The 12051-nt window shown below is 47.4% G+C and overlaps 1 long non-coding RNA gene across 1 annotated transcript; it reads left to right on the top strand.

The window, feature by feature from the left end:
- Positions 1–900: 900 nt before the first annotated feature.
- Positions 901–10306, top strand: LOC131912592 (uncharacterized). Its single transcript, XR_009379655.1, has 4 exons — positions 901–1010; positions 2196–2327; positions 8980–9169; positions 10190–10306. It is a non-coding gene; the product is annotated as an uncharacterized LOC131912592 (long non-coding RNA).
- The last annotated feature ends 1745 nt before the right edge of the window (positions 10307–12051 follow it).

Raw genomic sequence — 12051 nt, 5'->3', positions numbered from 1 at the left:
TGGTTCTGCAGTCCACATTCAGTTCCAGCCCTAAGGTTCTAGCTGGAGCCAAATGGCGCCTCTTTTTTCAGAGGCCTGATTTCAAAGGCCTCTTGATGCTCAGGGTGCTGAGAGACAGTACTGCAAGGCCTCGAAGAAAGAAAGGGGCATCAGAGCAGACATTCCAGTGTCGTCGGTGAGGAAGTGACCGGACGGTGTATCCCCAGGCTACTGTTTACTCCCTGCGGTCCCAAAGCCCGGCCAGCCCCAAGTGGGGCTGCAGAGGCACTGTCTGTGGGGTCAGAGCAGGGTCACCAGATTCTCAAGCAGGTCTCTGTTCCCTCTTTAATGTTTAGAATCATCAGATTAGAGGACCAAACCTTGTTCCCGACCACATGAAAAGCAAAATGAAGCCTGTGACTCAGACCGTACAGGAGGATGAAGGACGCCATGAAATCTCAGAACCACAGACTCCTAGAGTAAGCAGACACTGGCCAGGGTGTGACTCTGGCTAGATGCCAGCGTAAGCTCACAGTCCTCCAGGGACACCACCCTCTGAGGTGGCCCAATTCATCCATGCACAGCTCTGATTATTTCAAAGATTGCCTTTCTACTGATCTCAAGTCTTTCTATCCTGTAACTTGTAGGTACTTGTCTGAGTGTGTCCTCCAGGCCCACATAAATCACACATTTGATATGTTCGGTATGCCTAGGTCCCTTTGATTCTCTCCTGTTGATGAATTTGTCTAGATCGGCTCTCAACCTGGCTCTCAGATCTAAGCAGAGTTCTCTGGCCATGTGGCATGCTGTGCAGGGTAGAGCAGGACTATCATGCCCTTTGTTCCTGGTACCAGGGTGACCACTGTACTTTAGAATTCTGAGGACCATGTCACACTGAACATGTTGCTCACAAAAACCTCAGTCAACTATGAGCAACTGATTTTGAGGACCTAAGACAGAGTCCTGGGATCCAACAATGGGGTTCACATGAACACACTGATACACTGGTCACTCTCGAAGATCCCTCCCAGGTATGTCTTTGGTAAATATGATTACTTCAAACTCTACTAAGTTGCGTTTTTATGCAAATCATTGAAAAAAATGTACATTGGGGTAGAGGCCTAAGAAATAATGTTTTCACTTCTTCAAAGCACAAAGGACTACTGAAATAACTGCTTGAAGCATTAAATTCATTCAGATTACGTACTAAGGCCCCACTCTACTCCAGGTCACAATCTATGTACATTATAGACCAGTGTAGTCGACATTATAGGCAGCATGGTCGACAGCACACAGCAATAGCAAACCTATGCAAGCATTTATGGAGTGTTTCCCATGTGACAGACATTGTTCTAAACGCTCTTCGTGTTTATTCTTGATAAAACCTCATGTGGCGAATGCCACAATGGTCCCTGGTTATAAATAAAGTCCATGGAAACACAGAAAAGTGAACTCATTTTCTCTAGGTCACACGGATCCTAAGGCCACTGTACGTTTAGAATTCTGAGGATCGTGCCACAGAACTGATTCCCACTGAACGGACTGCTCCCAAAAACCTCTATCCAACTGGGCAGCCAACTTAGGTAATCTGGCTCCAGAGCCTGGACACCTAGCCACTCCTGACACATCTGTGAAAATAAGTATAAGCACACACTCATAGATACACACACACATGCTATCACATTCAAGAAAGGAATTTCTGGTCGGGCAGTGGTGGCGCATTTAATCCCAGTACTCGGGAGGCAGAGCCCGGTGAATCTCTGTGAGTTCAAGGCCAGCCTGGTCTATAGAGCGAGCTCCAAGTCAGGCACCAAAACTACACAGAGAAACCCTGTCTCAAAAAAAAAAAAAAAGAAAGAAAGAAAGAAAGAGAGAGAGGAAAGAAAGGAGGGAGGGAGGGAGGGAGGGAGGGAGAGAAAGAAAGAAAAGAAAGGAAGAAAGAAAGAAAAGAAAGGAAGAAAGAAAAGAAAAGAAAGAAAGGAATTTCTTTTTCTTTTCTTTTTTTTAATTTTTGAGATCACTAGGTAATTATGACAGCTCTCCCTTTACTTCCCTCTCTCCAAGCTCTCCCACATACCCTCCCCCACTCTCCTTCAACTTCTTTGCCTCCCTTTTTTTATTAATTGTTATTGCATGTGTATATGTATATGTATACACATATATATTCCTAAATATAACCTACTCAGTCTGTATGTTTCGTGTATGTATGTTTTCAGGACTGACCACTGAATACCAGACCACCAATTGGTGTGTACCTCTTTGGGGAAGGTCTGAAAGGAGACATTTTCAGATGGGGTCTGGGTGACAGGAAGACAACTTTCCATGGTCTTGGAAAGGAAGCGAGTATGGTAAGGGATGAGGCTGGGCAGGGGCTTCATACACTAAGGACTTGGGTTTCAGTAACTCAACCAGTTCAGAACATGACGAACTGCTCCAGCATCCAGCTCACTTACACCTACCTTGTCCACAAGTACACCGTGAACGATTGCACCATGAAAGACTTGCTGATTCTCCTACAAGACCCAAGAATATCCCTCACACTCCAAGCAACGCCCTGAAGTCCTCAACACCACTTTGCCCATCCAGTAGGCCACACTGGACCACGACTCAGAACCCATGAACTCCCCACCCTCCTCTGTGATCTTAGCCCAGTCACAGCCCATCTTACTTTTCATTTCCATGGGATTTGCCGTTGCTGCCTAATGTTACCGCATTTCTAGAGCCGAGCCACCGGGACCAAGCGGCGACACTTTGACCTCAGGAGGACTCGCTCCTCCGGCCGCCCCTCCCTCGCCCCTCTCACCCGTCTCCCTGTGAGGCCCACGTGAGCTGTGTCACCTTGGTGCAATGGCTCCTGTTCCTAACGGTGCCCTGGCCTGCTCTTTCAGCTCTCGGGAGCCCTGCTGGTCTGACCCCATCAAGTTCTACTTACCCGAGTGTTATACAGCCCTCCCCTTAATTACACACTCAATCAGTTCCTCCCCAGCTCAACAATTGGTGGTCTCTGAGCATCCCCAGCTGCTCTCCAGACGTGGCTCCCTGGCTGAGCCTTGGCAGCCTCTGAAGCCCTGACTGGGTTTCTGAGGCCGCGATGCCGGAGTTGAAAGCCTTGCTTCTATTTCACACCCTATTTCCTTCCAAATTAATTCTCTGATGAATACTGTCCTTTCCAGTGACTCAGTGTAGGCCAATTCCTTACATCGTTCCCTTACCTTCGAGACTTTTAGTCTCTCTCAAATCCTGATTTCTCTCTGAGAAGCCTTCCCCGGGGGTGGGGGTAGGGGGAAGCTCTGTTTGCTTATCAAAATATAGAAACCAATTCTACCAACACCACCCAACCTCAGCATATGTCTGCTGGTGTAATTAGGCCATATCTCTGATATCAAATTATGTACTTGCCTTCTCCAAAACCAGTGCCATGGGGCGCAACCCAATGTCTGGGCATATAGTAGCTGCTAAGTTCTGGGTTCCTTCAACCCCCAGTTCAAGCAGCTATGGATTCCAAATTTGTATTTAATCAAGTAAAACATTGCAAATACTTCTGCAGTAATTCTGTTTAACACCTCCCCACCGCACCCAGCCCTCGGCAGACAGCTTCATCACCCTTACCACACAACAGAAGCTCTGCAGTGATTTGAGAGTTGCCCAAGGTCCCAGGACCCAGGAAAGTGGCAAGGCTGAATTCAGGTCCCTGCCTGTCAACTCCAAGCAAGGTAGGTGTGTGGCTCATGCAGTCCTAGACCACCATAACCGCTAGTCACAGAAATCACACCTCCTGGGGGTATGCCAGCACCGAGCTCCAGCTGCCCACAGTGACCTGAAGACTCTGAAGAGCAGGGAGGGGCACACAGACTTCTCTGGAACAATACGAGCAAGGCCTTATGGTCATATAGCACTTTTCCTCTTAGGAAGAGGATCACGTACCTAACCTATGTGACCCTTAGACAATACCGATAGGAAGAAACCGTGTTAGAGCCCCTTCTACAAGTGAAGATACACAAATAATTTTGTTTGTATACATACAGCTGTGGTGCTAGGGATCAAACCCCAGGCCTTGTGTACGCTAAGCACATGCTCCACCAGTGAGCCACACTCCAGCTCTATACAGTTTAGCAGCAGGAGGTTAACCGACTTGTCCAAAATTATACCAGCAATACAGGCAGAGGGGAGGACTTTAACCCCACTAGTCAGGACTCCAAGGTCAGTCCCCCTCCAGTTCTCAGGCCTCGGTTTAGGCTTTGCTTCAGAACTATTGATTGTGCCCCTCCCCTACGTCTCCAGCGAACGCCACCTCTTAAAAATCGGGGAGAAAGGAGAAGGGCAGCTTTTTGTAACTGGGTTCTCGGAGGCTAGTGGGGCAGTCAGGCTTGCAGAGCCCCTTGGCCACTAGAGGGCAGGGCCTGAACAGAGCACAAAGCCAGTTCCCCAGAGATCCCCCTCCCTGCCGGCTGAAAAGGGACTCAAACATCCCCAGGACACACCATGCTAGCAGCTCTCCCACCCCACCCCCACCCCCGGCATGCAGCAAACACAGCAATAGACCCTTCACTTCTCAAACCCTTATTCCCACAAGCCTCTTTTAGGGCTCCCGAGGTGTCCAAAAGGTGCCCTGCAAAGGACTCCTTTAGTAGGGTGCCAGGTACCACTTAAGAGGACTTGAGTTTCTTAGGACCCCAACAGGCTTGGTGCCTGGTCCTGGTGTCTTGAAGACAGCAGTGGGAAAGGCGGGGACCCTGCTCTCTCTCTCTGGCTTGGGTTTCTGTTCCCTTGTCTTCCTAGAAGTTCCCTTTCTGCTTCCTAAGAGAAACTGCTAAGGAGAATCTGCACACAGCAAAAGCAGAGACTGGGTTTATCTAATGTCAGTTATTCCATTCCACTGACCAGCAGAACAGAGATCAATAAGACAATGACTGAGGCTCTCAGAAAGTTCTAGCAGCTAGGTCTCAGGTGGAGTTACAGCCTTCCGGCTCAAGCCAAGCTGAGGGAGGAGGCAGGGAGAGCTGGAAGAGCGAAAGCCTCGGGAGACCCTTTACTTCACTTGCCGCCCTTGAGCGGACATCTCTAGGAGTTCTTTAGCAGAGTTCTTGCACCTCCAGAGGAAGGAGTTGGGGCTAGGGGCAGAGGAGAAGCTATGAAGTATCTTCACACCCATCCTTCTCCTCCCACGAGGAGGCCAAATTGTCCGGTGGGCAAATAGTAATGCCCCTGTCTGGTTGATAGAAAAACACAAGTTCACAGAAGTTACATGACTTGCCCTCAGTCACACCAGAGATGAGGGAGGGATTCAGGCTATGAATACAGCCTAGGGCTGTCACAGGGAGGGCACTGCTTGCAGAGGGCTGGTGGGACTCAGGAGAGGTAAGCCTCACAGGCAAAAATGTAGTGGGAAGCCGGGAGACATCGAGAGAAGACAAGTGGGGGTCTTTCTGCTTGCTCAGTCGATCCTCACAACTGAGGCATAGTTATGAGGAATAAATAGCAATCATGCATCGCTGTTGCCATTTTACACGAAGAGAAAACAAACAAACAAACAAAAAAACAGGGTCTTTGAAAACGGAATTTGAACCCAGGGACAGCCTTGGCGTTTTCCTTTGCTCCAGGCTTCCCCCTAGTGGTGAACAGGGGAGGATGTACACAAGGAGACAGTTCTCACTTTCCTGGAGGGCCAGGTCATCTTTGCTGACGTTCAAGTCCTACCAATTCCTGCACTTGGCTGTAGACTACAATAACTTACCAGACCCAGAATGAATGGCCAGCTTCCTACGTGCAAGTGACCAACAGAAACGGATTAGCAAGGATCGGAAGACAAAGGTGACCTGTGTCCAGTGTGCCAGGGTAAAAAGAAAGAGGCCAGAGAAGTGGAATTTCCTTTTCTTAAAATACAGTTCTCAGGGCTGAAAGGATGGCTTGCATCGGGGGGGGGGGGGAGGTTGGGAGGTAAAGGCACTTGCTGCCAAGCCTGATGGCATGAGTTCGATTCCCACATGGTGGAAGGAGAGAACCCATCCCGGCATGTTGTCCTCTGACCTCCGTATGCACAGTGTCATACCCCCGGCCCATGCACACAAAATAGATAAATGTAATAATTTGAATATATATATTTCTTCCTGGCCGGGGAGGTATGTGAGGAACAAGGCTGGGAAGGTAAGGCTTCAGAGGATGAAGGGAAGCAAATGTGTGAAGCACTAGGCTGTCACAACAGTGACTTAGAAGGGTGAATATGAGTTCAGGAAAGTAGTGACAGAGAAGGGGACCTGCCACTCAAACACTGAAATATCCGAGCATGTGTTGGATACCATTCTGCTGCTGAGGACACATTAATGGATGAGATGATCAAGTCTGCCTTCATAGAGCTTACAGTCTAGTTGGGATAAGCAAATAAATGCAAAGCTCTGTAGTGGCAAGCGCTGATAAATACTGTGGGGGGCAGTATTTTTGAGTGCCGCCATAAAAGGACCACAGGCTGCCACAGAAATTCATTTCCTTAGTACTGGTGCAAGTCCAAGGTGAGGAGTGTGGTAGGGTTGGTCTCTTGAGGCCTCTCTCCTTAGCTCAGAGAGAGCAGCATTAGAGTGTGGTCCATGGAATTCCCTCTGTTCAGTGCCCCGATTTCCTCTTCCTATAAGGATGAAGTCATTTCGGGTCAGGACTCACCCATATGACCTCATTGCCCTTAATGACATCTTTAATCTGTCTGAAAGAAGAAGTTCTAGAACTTCAACACAGGAGTGTTTGGAGGACCTAAGCAGCTCATGGCACAAAGTGGTGGGCCGTAACAAAGGTTCAAAGCAGAGAGGCAAAGGAGCTGGTATGTTATTTACATGGGATGCTATGGAGCCATCCCGAGAAGACAGTGAATAGAGATCTGAACGAAGAGTCAGATCTGACCCCACGGCTCTCAGGATGAACACTCCAGGAAGAGACCAGCCTGTGCAAAGTTACTGTAGTAAGGACTTCTGGGCTTCTTGGCACACTCATTTCCAAAAGCAGCAAGACAGGGCAGGGGTTGGGGACAGATGGAGGTCAAAGGGCACAGACTTTCAGGTACGAGTCATAATGATCTGCTCAGTGTGGTGACCATGATTAAAAATGTGTTGCTAGCCTATGGGCACTTTTGTAACAGAATACCACAAATGGGGTGATTTTAAAAGAAAGACTTATCATATAGTCCTAGAGGATGGGCCATCCAAGATCAAGATGCCAGCCAGTCAGAGCCTGGCTCTCTGCTTCTAAGATGGCGACATGTGCATCCTTGAGAGAAGGAAAATCATGTGACAGGAAAGGAGACAGAACTGTCCCGAAAGTCCTTCCTCAGTGGCACTCATTCATCCATGAAATAGAGCTGCTATGACCCAAACACCTGCTTTTAGACCACAGGCCCCAATACTTTTACCTAGGGTGTAGGTTTCCACATAAAATTTGGACAGGAAAATGCATCCAAATCATGGCAACTCAAGTATAGATTTTAGTTTTCAGCATGTACAAAAAGTGGCCAAGGTGGTTATGTTAATTAGCTTGATTTAATCATTTCATACATAGATACACATCAAACATTATATTTTGCTTTATAAATATAGACAATCATTACTCATCAATTACAAATGAAGTCAAACGTTACTATTTAGGGGGAAAAAGAATGAGCAAGAAGACAAAGCATTCCAGGGCCTCGAGGACATTACAGTGACTGGCACTTACTTTGAGATGGGACCAGAGAAATCGGGGCAAAAGAGAATTGGGAATTGACTGTTTTTATTTTTATTTATTTTTATTTATTTATTTTTTTTAAAAAGATTTATTTATTTATTATGTATACAGTGTTCTGTCTGCATGTATGCCTGCAGGCCAGAAGAGGGCACCAGATCTCAATACAGATGGTTGTGAGCCACCATGTGGTTGCTGGGAATTGAACTCAGGACCTCTGGAAGAGCAGTCGGTGCTCTTAACCTCTGAGCCATCTCTCCAGCCCCGAATTGACTATTTTTAAAAGCAGCACCTGTGTTGGGACAGACTGGGGAAGAAGGGTGGAGAGGCAGGACTGGGTAGGGCCTTTTCAGGAATCCAGGTCGGTGGCGATGAGGGAACTAAGACAGTAGTCTTAGGAAGGGGTCAGTTCTGGGGACAGCTGGAAGACAGAGTCGGCAGAACTCGCTGATGATGCAGTGGGCATAGGCTATGAGAGAGAGGGGGGACTCAAGGGTGCCCCCAAAGGTCTTGGCCCAACCAACTGAGTGAATGGTGGTTTAGCTAAATAGATGAGGGAATTGTGGGATGCGAGATGGAAAGGGGGGCTTCCGAGCTGATGGCTTATTGTGGGCCATGGAAGGTCTCATACCCATGAAATATCTTTAATATCTAAACTGAGGGACTACTGAGTAAAAAGAAGTGAAACCAAAGAGTAATTTCATTGTACAGTTGATATTTAAAATTACAGAACTACTTGGGGGTGAGCGCAGGAGGAGAGGTGGGAAAAAAGGTCCCCAAACTAAGTTCAGGACTCTATAACACTTGGAGATCAGGGAAGGGGGGGATTCAGCAAAAACAGACAAGTTGAGGAAGTGGAGGAAGCTAGAGAGTGCCCTGGAAGCCGAAAGACGCCCAGAATGCTGATGAGCCGAGGAAGACACTGAAAATTGGCTACTGGATTTGCCAGAGAGGTCACTGACGATTTTGACAAGGGCTGTCTCCATGGAGCTTGGGGGTGAATACCTAATAAGAAGAATCAGAGATGGCAACTGTTTGAACAGCCTTGCTAGAAAGGAAAATGGCATAGCTGAACGATGGGGAGAAATTTTAAGACAGGAGATTTTATAGCTTATTTGTATGCTAATGGGAAAAGAACTCTGACGATGCAGAAAGGCAAAGCTGGAAGGCTGGCCTGGGGTGGAAAGAGGGAAGGTTCTAGTAACAGGAAGGAAGGAGGGAGAGAAGGAGACGGGGAGAGGGTGGAGGAGGGGGTCACGAGGCAGAGATGTGAACATTTTTTGGTTTTTCCCTTCTTAGGGAAATAAGGTTTGCAGCAAGCAGCAGAGTGAGCCGGACATGGAAGACAAGATGGAGAGATGTAAACAGATCCGAGAAGCAGGCTGGTGGCACGTAGAACTTAATTGACAGCACAGGATGACGTGAGAGGAAACACCGCCCGGTTTCTAGTTAACCGACTGGAAGACTGGAGCCTTCCCTTCAGGGCCGGGTGGGAGGGAAGCCCTCGGGAGCAGGTTTAGAGGAGGAAAGGGATTTTCTCAAGGAAGATCCTGTCTACAGGACAAGCAGGTGGACAGTCTGAAGCCGCCAGGGTCAGGCTTGAGCTCCCCATCTCAGCGGGTGTGTCAGACAGCGGTGGTGGTGGTGGGGGGCTCTCCTGGCGGCTCACTCTGCCTGAGAAGTTGGTGGTTTGAAACTGACTCTGGGAAAGAATGGGAATGTTGACAAGGGAACCGGACCATGAGCCGCAGCAGGCATTCATGGCTGCCCTGTGTAAGGTGAAGCTCTCGCCACTCAGCCGTGTCTCTACCTTTTTATATTAGTGTATATTCATTGTATTATAGTAATAGTCTTCATCGATATTTCATCCAATCATACCATATGCTTGTCTTAGTTACCCTTCCTCCCTTTCCTTTTCCTATATGGTCCTCTTCTTTCACATCATCTATCTTTAGATCTATAATTAACATGTAACACACACACACACACACTGTAAGACCCACATGCGAGAAAACATCTTTGTGAATCTGGCTTATGTAGTTTGATACGATGATCTACAGTTTGATCCATTTTCCAGTAAACGCCACTTTGTTCTTTTGATGGCTGAATAGAACTAGGTTGTGTATGCACACCACGTTCTCCCTTTCCATTTCTCCACTGATGGATTTAGTCTGGTTCCATATCTTAGCCAATGAGTACAGTGCACAGAAAACATGGATGTCCAGGTGCCTCTGTGGTATGCTTCAGGAATACCCCCCACGGCAGAGCTGCATTGGATGGCAGATCTGGTTCTAGTTTGTAGAGGAACATCTTTGGGATTTCCACACAGGCTGGACTAGTTTCTGTTCCCAACAGCAGTGTACATGACTTCCTTTCCCCACATCCTCACCAGCATTTGTTGTTGGTGGACTTAATTATAGCTTTCCTGACTGGACTGAGACGAAATCTTGATGTGGTTTTCACTGTCTTACGAGGGTTATGGTTGTTGAACCCCCCTTTTTTTTCATAGACGTCAAGGCACTTCTACATTACTGTCAAGGCATGCCCACTTACCGACTGAACTGTTCGTAGTTACTTTTCTACTGCCGCAATAAAAGACCGTGTCCAAGGCAATGTAGAAAAGAAAGCGCTTCATTGGGTTTATGACTTCAGAGGGCTAGAGTCCACGATGGTGGAGCAAAGCTAAATCAATAGAAATAGCTGAGAGTGCACATCTTAAACTGCAAGGGGGGCGGGGCAACAGACAGACGGGGGCAGGATGGAAATGGCAGGAGTCTTTTGAAACCTCAAAGCCCACCCCCAGTGACACACCTCCTCCAACAAGGCCACACCTCCTAATCCTTCCCAAAGAGTTCCACCAACCTGGGGACCAAATATCCAAACATGAGCCTATGGGGACCATTCTCATTCAAACCAGCACAGAGGACTGTTAGGTGTGTGTTGGGAGGTACGTGATTTCTTTGGGGTTCTTTATATAGACTAGGTGTTAGTGCCCTGTCAGACTGGCAGTGATTTCTCCCGTTTTGTTGACTGTCTCTCATTGCCTCCTCTGCTGTATGGAGGGCTTTTTAAACCCCCTTTGTCACTTTCAACTTCTTCTTGAGCTACGGAGTCCTTTTCAGAAAATCCTCCCTGGTGCCTCTGTATTCATGTTTTTCTTTCCACTAACAGAGTCTGAGCGTCAGGCCTCCAAAGCTATTTCTCCATTTTGAATTGATTTTGTACAAGGTGACAGATAGGGATCTAGTTTCATTCTTCTACCTATGAACATCCAGTGTTTCCAGCACTATTTTTTGAAATGTGTCTTTTCTGCAGGGTTTCTGACATCCTTGCCAAAAACTGGGTGCCTGTAGCCACATAGGTTTGTCTGGGTCTTCCATTCCATCCCACCGGTCTCTGTGTGGTTTTGTACCAGTATCATGCTGGCTTCCATACCATGGCTCTGGAGTGTGACTTGAGGTATCATGGTACCCTCAGCACTGTTTTTTGCTTAGTATTGCCTTGGCTATTTGGGATCTTTTGTGCTTCTGTGTCAGTTTTGGGGTTGTCTTTTCTGTTTCTGTGAAGACTGTCACTGGAATTGCGGGGTTTGCAGTAACTCTGTGGACTGCTTTTGAGAGTATGTCCATTTTCACAGTATTAATACTGTGGATCCATGAACAGGAGAAGCCCGTCTATCTACTGTCTTTGGTTTCTTAGTGTTTTAAGGTTTTCATGGTAGAGGTCTGTTCTAGTTAGCTTTCTGTTGCTGTGATAGACCAAGACCAAGCGACTCGGGAAGGAAAGGGTGTATCTCATCTTACACTTCTAGGTCACAGTCCATCACCGAGGGTCGCGAAGGTGGGGACACGAGCAGAAACCACGGAGGATGCTTCCTACTGGCTTGCTCCATGTTACTGCTCAACCAGCTTTCTTACATAACCAGGACCCTGTCTTAGGGATGGCACTACCCACAGTAGTCTGGGCCTTCTCACATCATCAGCAAGCAAGACAATGCCCCACAATCCTGTAACAGACCTATCTGACCTGGGCAATCCCTCCATCAAGACTCCCCCTTCCCAGGTACTTAGTTCTGCCAAGGTGACAATTAAATCTAGCCGGGACAAGGTCTTTCATTTCTTTGATTAGTTTTCTTACTTTTAAAACGATTTTTATTTTGGGGGCTATTGTGATCAAGACTATTTTTCTGATTTCCTGTTGTTATATAAAAAGGCTGCAGATGTCTGGATGTTGACTTTCTATCCTACTTTGCTAAGTGTTTTTCTGGTGAGTCTTTAGGTTTTCTAAGTACGGGACCATGTCGTCTGCATATAGAATAATCTGGCTTCTTCCTGTCCTGGTTGTGTGCCTTTTGGCTCTAGCTGAGGCTTC

Source organism: Peromyscus eremicus, chromosome 6, assembly GCF_949786415.1.
Source record: "Peromyscus eremicus chromosome 6, PerEre_H2_v1, whole genome shotgun sequence".
NCBI classification, from domain to species: domain Eukaryota; kingdom Metazoa; phylum Chordata; class Mammalia; order Rodentia; family Cricetidae; genus Peromyscus; species Peromyscus eremicus.
Note: the sequence above shows the minus strand (reverse complement) of the source record. Positions and strands in the feature narration are given on the sequence as shown.